Here is a 12,385-nt window from a genome sequence, read left to right on the forward strand (position 1 = left end):
AACTGAGCCCAGAGCCTCAGAAGGTGTTTAGACACCTCATTCCCATGGAAATCAATGGGAGTTAGATACCTAAATACCATTGAGGATCTGGGCCAGAGAGAGTTGGGGCAGATTTTTACAGACATTTAGACATCTAAAGATACAGAGGGGTGCCTAGTTGGATTTTCAAAGTGCCTAGACACCTAATTCCCAATAGGAGTTAAAAATCTGGCCCTGAGTGACTTGTCAAAGTCAAAGGGTGTCTGTGGTGGAGCAGGGAATCGAGACATGGGTCTCCTGTGGCCCAGTCAGCATCTTAACTACTTGGACCATCCTTCCTCTCCATTATCTTTGTAGCAGTTTATATTATCATAATATTTTATTTCAAGTCATTTATCTTCCTATAGCAAACATTGTGAGGGAAAACTGATTTTGTAGTAGGTTTGGTTTTACACCAATTCAGTAACTGCTCTAAGGAGTTTTCATAATACCTAAAGGGACACTAGCAACTCAAAATGATTTCTAACTCAATTTTAAATTTGGATTTCAGGTACTATGGCACCTGTCCGTCCATTTTTTGCCATTTTGTTGCTGTGCAATCATGGTTTCTTTTTCGCTCCACTGTTGTGTAAGATGCATACAAAAGGGGAAACTGATTAAATAGGAGAAAGTGAAAATTATTCCACAAAAAGTGCTTTGAAATGTAGAATGTAAACAATTCTCTAATCGCTCAGTTTTATTACTGCTTCATTTGTAACAATAGAAAAAATTTCTATGTGATATTTAAGATACCTCTTTAATGCTTTTACTGTACTCTGATGAACATTTTAACAAACCTGTACCAATAGTTCATGCTATTGCATGAAGAAAGCCATCACATGAAGAAAGTACATAAATTAAACTATTTTGTGGTCTTTATGTATTGTGTATTTATCTGTAGTATGACATTGATTTATAGAAGGTGTACAGAGAAGACTTTACTCCTTAAAAAACTTGATTTATTACTATTGCATTTTCATTGACTTTTGTTCTTCAGTTGAAACACTTACGAAGTGGCCCCATAAAAGCAACTTTGACACTTTTGCATTTATAGCTGTCGTAATTTACTTGAGAAGCTTCAGTGTTGAATAGGATATAGATCTATTTATCGAATTATGGATTTTTTCTGTACATACCATTATAGTATCCTGTGAATTCCCTATACAAGATTAATTGAAACCATACTGTCAACTAGTTAGGTCAATTTTCCCTGCTTCTTCCTAGTTAAGTGAGCTTTTTAAAGGATCATTTTGGATGATTGTTATGAGGCCAGTTAGCAATCCTCTTTGTTGAGGAAAGACCTGTTGTGTGCTTTGTAATTCTCCAGTACACAGGTATTTCTTTAACAAACTAGAAGGTAGCACAAAAAGTGATAGAAATCAATACAGCAATCTAACCATGTAAGGAGTCAGCTGAGTTTGGGTTGTTTTGTTTTTTACGGTGGCTCCTCAGACTAAACATAAGTGTAACCTATAACTATGCTTATAACTGTGTGAATATTTTTTCTGTTCCCAAGCTCTTTCAACAAATAGTAATACAGTATCTCACACAGACAGCACTTTATCTCATGTGCATCATTAATGTTTGTAAATCTTTGAGATCTTTAGGCAGAAGGCAAAGTAAATTACTAGTAGAATCTATTGAGATAATTAGCCCTTTAGTTACTGGGTTAACTATAAAAGCAAACAATACTGTATACAATTTAGTTTATCCCTTCCCCTCTTCACAATAGATCTTTAACAAAGAAATAACCTGTTTTCTTTAGTTCTTTGTTCATTCCTATAAAAATCCAAATCAACATTTATGTTTTATATACACGTCTTAGAATCAAATAAAAGCTTGTAAAGAAAATTTGTTTGAGATTGATGGATGCAGATACAATATCTCTTTTCTCTGCACCATCAGTTTCCCAAACAAATTTCCTTTATAAGCTTTTATTTGATTCTGATGTATTTAAAATATTAAATATTCTTTTGTGAAAATATAACAAGCCTTTCTGTGGATCTAAAGGGGGAGTGTTTGGTACTTCTAATGCAGGGGTAAGCAACCTATGGCACGCATGCCAAAGACGGCACGCAAGCTGATTTTCAGTGGCACTCACACTGCCTGGGGGCTCTGCATTTTAATTTAATTTTAAATGAAGCTTCTTAAACATTTTAAAAACCTTATTTACTTTACGTACAACAATAGTTTAGTTATATATTATAGACCTATAGAAAGAGATCTTCTAAAAACATTAAAATGTATTACTGGCATGCGAAACCTTAAATTAGAGTGAATAATGAAGACTCGGCACACCACTTCTGAAAGGTTGCCGACCCCTGTTCTAATGTAATCTAAATTTTATGCAAAACTGATTGCCTTAACCCTTCTCTGATTATGTTCATAAAGGAAAATATGGCTAATTAGTTTTTTGAATCAAATGTTTCATAAAATATTAAAGTTTTAAAAACTGTGGCAAAATAGAACATTCATGTACATTTTGCATGATCTAAAAATCTCTCTTCTCATGAGTGCCAAATGGCTGGTGTGAGTATTATAGCAGAAAGGGTAGTTTCTCAGTTTCAGTGCAGACATTTTCTTTGGATAATTGCATGCATGACAGAGATTTGTGGTAGCTGCCCATCCCATATGCCTTGAGGTGTCTGGAAGGGGGGGGGGGGAAGTGTTTTAACTAAAAGGACGTTTCTACCTCATCACATGCCTTTTCCAGATGCTTCTGTTCAAACAAGGCTGAAATGCAGGCATTTCATAATGACATTTCTCCTCCCCCATTCCCTCCATCCTTCACATTGCATATTCTTTCCACATTCTGATGTATGGGGCACCTAGGCCACTGAATTGAGTGCAACACAGACATACTTAATGTGTGGCTGTCCTCACCAAACCAGACTGACATAACATTCCATTCAAAGATGTTAGGGATTTACAGGCATTCATGAGTAAGGCTACAAGTCCGCTACAGAGGTTATAGATTCCGTGATTTTTTGTAACCTCTGCGACTTCAGGGTTTTGGCTGTCAACCCCAGGTGACGGGGCTCAGGCTGTCAACCCCCTGCTCTTTGGTGAGCCGCAGGCTTAGGCTTGGGGTATCAGTCCCTGTCCCGTCCACCCCCCCAGGTGGCAGGGCTTAGGCTTTCAGTCCTCCTGTGCTGCCGCACTCCAGCTGTCAAGTCTTCCCCCACCCCAGGGCAGGTGGTGGAGTTTGGGCTTCAGCCCTACGCTGAGGGGCTGTGGCTCCTGCTCCATGCTGGGGGGATTGGGCTTCCATGAATTCTTGTTTATTGCCTGTGACCTGTCCATGACTTTTACTAAATATAACTGACAATTTTAACCTTAATCGTGAGTGCTGAATTTGGCCTGTAGAATCTGTACTAGTGGCAGAAGTATATGAGAAAGTAGGAACCAAGCTTGACTTTCAAGTGCATGGGTTGAATTTGTAGGGCTAGCACTTAGAAACATTAGACCGGATCCTTCCTTGAGTACCTTTTGTACTGTTCCAGTGGTGCACAGGGGACTTAAAACTTCTGTAATAAGGGAGCTGAGTATTCCCCCAGTGCAAGGGGTCTTTGGATGGCAGCTTTGCACTATGTTTCCTCTCCCCTCCCTCCACCATATCCCTTCTTAAGGACTGTTCTGGAGGTGTTAGGTTGGCCTCTTTACTTGCGGCCTAGGCTTAGTTTGGGCCTCACTGCCTCCAGGGTCAGTGGTGGAATAAAGGTGGCTTAGACCAACGTTTGCCTTTCCTCTTCCTTGCCCACCTACCTCCGCCAAGCATGAGCTTGCATAGGTAAGGAATTTAGCTCAATCATTTTTTACTTGTACACTGAGTAAATTTGTTCTGGAAATTACTGAAGCCTCCAAATAGGGCTGGCTGGTCCCAAAGGAGCAGACCACCCTGTTAAACACATCATCCTACTTCTTTCCCTGTACAAAAAAGAAATATTTATTGAACACTTCTGCCTTTTCTACATCTTTAACAATTTTGCCATCTCCCTCTAGCAATGGGCATCTACACTTGCTAGGATTTCTTTTGTTCCTAATATACTTTAAAATGCCTTCTAGTTGTCCTTAGCCCTAGCAGACTTGAATTTTTTCCATGTCTTTAGCTTCCCCTATCACCTTTCTATACTTCATAACTTCTAATCTATAGTGACTGCCACCTATTTCCTCTCCCCCTCCACTTATTACATATTGTTTTTTTATTTCTAATTTCTCCCTACACTTTTCCACTGAACCAGGAGGGGCTTTTAGCCAAAGTTGACCTCTTTCTTGATTGTGGAATCATGGCTTTTTTGGCCATCTAGTAAATTAATCTTAAATAACTCCCAATTTTCATTCATATTTTTCGGTCTAAATTTTTCCTCTTACTCAATTTCATTCAGAATTTTCCTCAGCTTTGGGAAATTAGCACATTTGAAGCACATATTATATATATATGTGTGTGTGTGTTACTGGCAGGAACTACCTTCTGTTTGCCCACATTAAATGTAATTGGTCGTGATCACTGGTCCCTAGACAACAACCAACTTCCAGTCTAGGGATTAATTCATCTTTATCCTAATAAAGTCAAAATTAGGATTACCTCCTGTTGGATAATTTTCTAACACAAAAGATAATGTATCTAATTATTCTGTGGGTCCAAGTTATCAATAACTCTCAAACAAGTAATGACATCTTTGTGTAGCATACCACTACATCCACCTCCACCCTGCCTCTTTTCCTCTATCCTTTCTAAGCAGGTTATGACCAGTGATTTTAACATTCCAATCATGCAAATCGTCTCACCAGGTTTAATTAATGTCAGTCAAATCAATTCTTCTCATCAACGAGAACTGCCAATTCCTCTTGCTTGTTATTCAAACTCTAGCAATGGTATAGAAGCAGTTGAAAATTTTCTTTTCTTTTCATTCTTTGCTACATCAGTTCAATTCCTTTGCAACATGCTAAGTTTGAGTTTGAACTGCATTTGCCTTATTAGCACCCTCCCCTTTCGTAGCTACCTTAAATGTCTTCCGGGATGCTCCTGCTGGTCTCCAACAGAGTAATTATCCACACACACTTGTAAAATAAAGGCCATCCTGTTTGGGCCCCCTCTCCAACTGGAACATGGCCTGATGTTCCACGAAACCAAAAACTTAAGCTCCACTCCAGTCACATCAATAGGTCACCTCCAATATTTTCTGCCTTCTCCTTTTTTTCCCCATGCGTGGGACCAGAACGATCTCTGAAAAGATCACTTTGACTTCCTCTTCTTCAGTTTGCTTCCAAGATCCTTGAAGTGTTCTATAATCTGTGCAGTTCTATGTGATGCCATGCCATGTGTCTCAAAGGGTGGAGATTTGCAAGATGACTTCATAAACCCACCCAATCTTGCAGTAACATCTCATATTTCCAATCTGTTCTCCTCGTGTCCTTTGCTGAATTCTCTGTCCACCCATAGTTTGTTGGGTGGAACCATAATATCTCTAGCCATTGTGAGGTCTATGGGACGGGGAGTAAACTGTGAGAAGAGGTGTGTAGAATGGAAAGGATTTTCTGTGTTAAATTCATGCAGCCCATTCCCTAACACTGAAAACTTGCATGCGTCTGACAAAGTGGGTATTCACCCACGAAAGCTGATGGTGCCACAGGACTCTTGGTCGCTTTTTACAGATCCAGACTAACACGGCTACCCCTCTGATGCTTGCTCTACTGTGTCTGTGACACTGTTTCTGCTCCTGAGATCATATCTAGGGTATTGCACATCCTGTCACTGCTAATATCTGTGTAAAAGGTTTTCTAAGGTCTTTCTCACCATTTGTCTCTAGGCACTTCCCAGAGGAATTAGTTCTACATAGGGAGGTCCCTAGTGGAGTTCCTGGAGTATTTTGCTCTTCACCCTTCGTTGGCTAGAGGAGGCAGCCATGCATTTCAAAACACTCATAACTGGATTATAGGGTGTTCCCCCATGATAGGAAGCACACTGGTTATCACAGTGTGGCTACTGTTCTGAGCTGCATTTGCTGCTATTTTGGGTAGATGTTATCAACATCACTCTACCCTTTATCGTCATCGCACATGTTGGAAAATTCCTCCCAGATCTGCCTGTGCACAGGTTAGGTTCAGCGAGGTGGTACCAGCTAGATTGTACACCTCTACCCCGATATAACATGGTAAAGCAGCACTGGGGGGGGGGGGGGAGAAGAGGGTTGCGCACTCCGGCAGATCAAAGCAAGTTCAATACAACGCGGTTTCACCTATAACGCAGTACGATTTTTTGGCTCCCAAAGACAGCGTGATAGAAGTGTATTTCCCATTTTGGATTTATTTCTGAGAACATTTTTATTTGTTCCATGGGTAAAGCAGAACAACTTCTTGTTAATTCAAGAAGCAATACTGCAACCAAAACAGGCTAGATTCAGTGTAACTCCACTGATTTCAGTGGAGTTACACTAGCAATGAATGGGCCTGTGATTGTGGAAGAAGCACCAACAGTGGCTACTAGACAAAATTAATGCAACTCCAAAATAAGGCAATTTATTTTCTACAAAGTTTTAGACAATGGGATAGTTTGATGTAGCCACTTCTTCAGACACTTAATTGTTCGATTCAATTTGCCAAATTGATATTTTCCCTCAAAGCAACTCCATTAAAGAAAGAAACCATATTCAAAGTATATTTAAAATTCAGGGTTTTTTTTCCCCCCAACGGCACAGCAAAGTTCAAATAGTGATGATGACCTATGTTTTATAAATGCTAGTCAGGAGACATCGAATGCAGGGTTGTGTCCTTTGAGTTCACAGAGGAAAAAGGACTAAACACTGATTGAGAATACCTAGATTACTTAGAACCATGGATTAATATCTTAGTCTCAGTCCTTTGTTTCTGGAAGGTTTTTTTTGGGGGGGGGGGTAGATACAGTGATTATCAAGAAGTTTGCTCTGTGTGTGGTTGAGAGTGGAGAGAAGGGGGTGGAGGAAAGTCTTCTGGCTCAAATTTAAGCTAGATATTCAGTCAGTTCTACATATACACATTTAAAAGTTGCTGATGTACTTTCATAGGAATGAACCTTACCTTGGTATCATTGGTCATATTGTCCTCTGCCCAAACTGATGCCATGAGTTATGTTGATAGTAGTTGGTGGCTGCAATTCAGTGGTGCTATATGTATATAGTTTGTGAAGTACTTTGGCATCACAGCATATACATGTAAAATATTAAACACTGCATTGAAGAAGTTTGCCTGAACTTCCCCATTCCAGACGATGGGAGTTCTAGGTGCAAGATATAGATAAAGATGAATATAAAGTTTACTTCTTCTAAGGTAGAAAACCTTTTCTGCTTCAGACTCTGTTGTAGCTAGCCACAACAGTATTTCTTGCCTTATTGTAGAACTGTGCGAGTACTACAAAAATATTTTCTGAAAATATTCTTTTGGAATTATGAAGTAATTTACTGTTTGAATTTGACTTTTCCTATTCACATTATATATTCCTACGAATATTCTAGCAAACAAGTTTACTTTCAGGACTAGTCACTGAAACAGAATTCAAACTATTGCACAATATTGACTGAGTGGAATTTAAAATTTTTTATCCTATGTATTCACATCTGACTCCAAATTACATTCTTCCAATCATGAAACAGAAACATGCCCTGTAACCTGTATGTCCAAGCAACACCACAGCAATGACAAATATTGAACACTTGCTAACATCTGCTTACATATGAGCCACAGACCAAGAACTAATCTAATAGTTTGATTCACAACTGATGACTCAGCTGGAGACTTCCAACAGAAGTGGAGATGAAATAAGGGGACTACTTAGCTTGATGACATGTCTGCCTGGTAACTCCTTCAAGAGTGAACCCAGGAAATGTGTTATATCAAACTAATCAAAAACTACAGACAATCTAAAGAAACCCCTTTACTACTCTGTGGTTCTTAGGCAAACCTCCTGTTAAAGTAAATTGGAGTTTAGCATGAGTGAGACTGCTGAAGTGGGTCCTTTATTTGGAATGCCTGGGTTTGGCATGGATTTTTGTAGAGAGCTTTTACAGCATTAAACAGCAGAGAGATAAGAATGCTAGCTCCAAGCACAAGAAAAAGTACATCCATAGTGGAGAGTTAATTACTCCAGTATCTTAAGCCATTTGGCATGATTCTGTGCTGCTCGGTTTTTGAACTCAGTACAGCAGTGGTCAAAGATGGTTTTAAGACATCTTTCCAGTCCTCTTCTGCGGCAGTTGAGGCCTCCCTGGTCCCATGTAAGTTAGAGTAGCACTGAAATTGCTCTCCTTTATACTCTGCTTCTCCAGGCCCCCTATGAGCAATAGGAAGCAGAATAGCAAAAACATTCTCCTTATACCCAGAACATTTCCTCCTTTCCTGTCCGACCTGCCCTAACTGGCTCCATGTCAGCCAAGAGGACTCCTTCATGGGCAAGAACTTCCAGGGAACTGTTTCCACTAGCTTCCCACTCTCTGCATGGTGCTGAAGCAATGAAGGGGGACAGTGAGCAATTGAGAATTTGATCCTCCATCTTTTCTACTTTCTTCCTATTAGTGAGGGAGAAAAGCTGTATTTTATGCTTGGCAGATCCTGAGAAAGGAAGTGACACAGGCAGCATGGTTCAAAAGGATGCGGCTTTGTTTTATACTCTGCACAGTGTTCTTCTTTAGTTGACATTTATTGTACCGAATCTTAAATAATCACCTGGCAAAGGTCTATGTCATTTCATTTGTTTTCAGATTTATGAAAACTCAGTTAATCATTGCTCAGGGAACTTGTACAATATGTTGTAATACTCATGTGGCACTACAGTAAGTTTAGACACATTCTGAGAGCAAAAAAGGGCAACTCCCCAAAAGGCAAATAATCCTTTGTCCACATCCCCAGCCCTCTTTTGGTCACACATCGGGGGGACGGGGGGGGGGGGGAAGGAGAGCAACCTTTTGCACTGTGCCATAATTGTCAGCCAATTTGGCTGGTGTGTGTGACCGAAGCAAAGCAGCAAGGGCCTGAAGTAAGAAAGCCCTTCCCCCAATCCCTTGACGTTCCAGTCTAGGGCCTGTTAGCTGGAGCATTTCAACTGACCTCAACGGTGTCTGCAGCACATGAGGAGAGAGGAGCTCATCTACGTTGTCCTGGTTGGCTGCGTCTACACCTGTAATGAGTCATCCCTCAGCCTGATTACTTGACAGCACCATGTCAATCAAACCAGGGTTCAGTCCATCCACAGGCAAAATTCTAATCAGATGTCCCCAAGACCAGGGATATAACTCCCAATGAGAGCAGCCAGTCCAGTCTGCTCAATGTCACCACCTCACTGCTTGGGGGGTTCTGACCAATTGCTCCTACTCCCGTTCCAGCCCCAGCCTGTTCCTGCCCCTTTATTGATTCCTGCTTTGGCCCCCAGCCCTGATCCCTGGCCTAACCATCCACTTCTCAGTTTCTGAGCACACCCCATGCTAGGATAGAGGAACATACCTTCAAGCATGTATGTTCATCTAGTCACAATGATACCACTCTTTTCTGGGTGCTTTAGTTTAAGCATATACTGAAGTCCCATTGAGTTAATGAGGCTGCAGCTTAAAATTAAGTATGTGTTTACGTGCTTGGCTGAATGAATCAGGGCCTAAATGCAATAGCTGAGAAAGTCTATAGCTCTACCAATTAGCCTTCTTCATCCAAACACAATAGTCTTTTCTCCATATGATGGCGGGCTATGTACAATTTGATATTTTAATAGAAAATTACAACACAATCCAGTAAGTGAATCATAAGAATCAATGACTATTTTTCATTCAATAACTTCAGTAGGCTGAATGTTGCTTGCTTTGTACTAAAGTAATAGAACAATTAGTCCAAATGTTAAAGGTAGTCCCCACTGCAAAGGAATGCTGCATATTAGGGCCTTCTAGTAAATGGGGCCAAACGAACAGTAATGCAGAACAAACAGCACAGACTGCCATCTGTCATTTTTGAAGCAGCAGCCAAGACTAACACTCCACTGAGACAGACCAAAAGCCCAAGGTTGGTTGTTTAGCCACGACTGATTTTCATTTTTCGGCTGAAAAAGCTGCTGGTGTTTGCAGAAGAGAGAGAGTTTAGCAAATTCCTTAAAAGATGTGGCCCTAAGGGCTCCTGTTGCCCCCTCCTTTTTCTGTCATAAAAATATGTAGCCTTGTAGCGATTCACATTTAGGCACAGCACTGCTGTGCTAGAGTTGCACAGCAAGGCTGATCCTCTTTTCTGCTATTTTTGCTCAACTTTGTGGAATAGTGAGTATTTTGACCTATCACGGTCCTCTTTCTGAGCCAGAACTATTGCTATTAGAATTGGTTGATTTAAAAAAAAAAAAAAATTTTTTTTTTAGATAGTCAGAAAGGGAGATGAAATTTCATTAAAATCCATGAAATATTTGCCCTCGCCCCTTTTGGGGGACAAGTTCTAGTTGCTATGCCATATACAGTCACAAGAAATCAAGTAAGGAGTCCAATCTAATGGTTAATTTGTCCCATAAATTCTAAACAGTGCAAAATTACTAATCTAGTTAGTTATGGAAGCAATGGATTTTGTAGGTGTTACAAAATCCCATTGCCCAGTTAAAATAAAGGACTGGGAATCAGGACATCTGGGTTCTGTTTCTGTCATTGACTTGTGATATAGTCATGAGAAAATCTGATCTTTCTTTGCTGATTTGTCCAAAAGGCTCTACAAGTATATTCTGAAGCTTTTGTATAGTGCTGAGGTTTTTAGATGGAAAGATAAAAACACTCTGCACTTAAATACTAACAGACAGTTCCACAAATAGCTATCATTAACATCCTTCTGAACAAAGGGAATAAAGCTATAAAGGGTAGAGTCTGGATATACTTAAGGAATAACAAACACGAGAAGAATGTGTTATGAACACTAGTCCACACAGGCCTCCTCAGCCCTCAGACTACCATCACCCTATTTTCCTGACAATCTCCTCATCTAAATCTGTCCTTTATGATTTCTGTCTTACTACTTTAATATCTGATACATTCTAGCATGTCATAAAAATAAACACACTTGAAATAAAAGAAACAAATATACCAGGCTAGATTCTCCCCTGGGCTTCTGTCCTTTTGTGTCATTCTAGTAGGGCAAAGGAGCTGGAAAGAAGCCAGATCTAGCCAGGGGAATTCCTAGCTGATATGGTGGGACTGTCAGTTGGCTCAGACCCAGCATCGCTTGCTCCTGCATCACTGCCTCTAATGCAGGTAACGTATTAGGAGTGGGAAGACATATGGAGGAAACATGGCCTGAGCACACTAACCTCTAGCCATCCCCAACTGGTGTATGGTCCCTGGCCTACATTTCCATCCAGTGTGGGTCAGAGCAACTCTTACACCTATGGCAGCACAGACTGGTCCAGCTACTCATGGAGCCACAGCTGGGCCCTTGATGGTGATCTGGCTGTCCTGTGCGGAGCAGAAGTCAGTGTAGGAGAGAACGTGGGCCACTATGTCCTTTAGTTTTATTTTTGAAACAAGATATATGCTATGGCTTTTTGGACTCAGAGGGATCAATCCTGAAATCTTTCATGCAGAAAATTAGCTATTATAAAAGGGTAAACCAACCTGCTTATTATCCACATTTTCTGAGGGCATGACATCCCATCTGAATCCATCTTTTGGTATCCTTGCTTAAGTAAAAGGTCAAAAGTTAACCTTTAAAATGTGCTTTATTATAGTGATTCTGTGAAATGTGATTCTTTTTTCTAGAAGGACACAACGTTCTACGTTTGCAAAACTACCTACAATTTCTTCCAACTATATTTCCTAAATAGTCAACCACCACAACAATCCCTATTGTGTTTCATCTTTAATCCTAAGTAAAAATTAACTAAAATACATGTGGCAAATGAATGCATGTCCAGTAGCCATGGTACCTAGCCAGTTCATTTACACTGAATTAGCAATTGACAGGATCTTAACAGAAAATTCCAGCCTTTAAAAAAAATAAAAATAAAAAAAAAATAAAAAAACCACCACACCCCACACACTCATTCCCTCCTCTAAAGGTTATTAATGTTCCTTTTCCAGCATGTCCTCTTAGGTTAATTTCAGTTTCTTATTTTCATTAGGTAGTGGGCACTATAATTATAAGAACACTGAACTGTGATAGTCACTTAAATAAAAGTTAAAATCGAATTCAGTAGTGTTTAAGAAACTACTCATGGATGCATCATATTAAAGAAATAATTTAGTCTTACATATTTTGTAAATACACAGATTCTCTTTCATTTTCTTTGCTGTGAAAAATTTTGGAGTGATGTCAACTGATGTTTGTAGCATTTTCCTTAGAAATAAAAGAACAGGGGTAGGCTCTCATTTGGTAAGTAGCTACATTG

This window comes from Chrysemys picta, chromosome 11 (assembly GCF_011386835.1).
Source record: "Chrysemys picta bellii isolate R12L10 chromosome 11, ASM1138683v2, whole genome shotgun sequence".
Classification (NCBI taxonomy): Eukaryota; Metazoa; Chordata; order Testudines; family Emydidae; genus Chrysemys; species Chrysemys picta.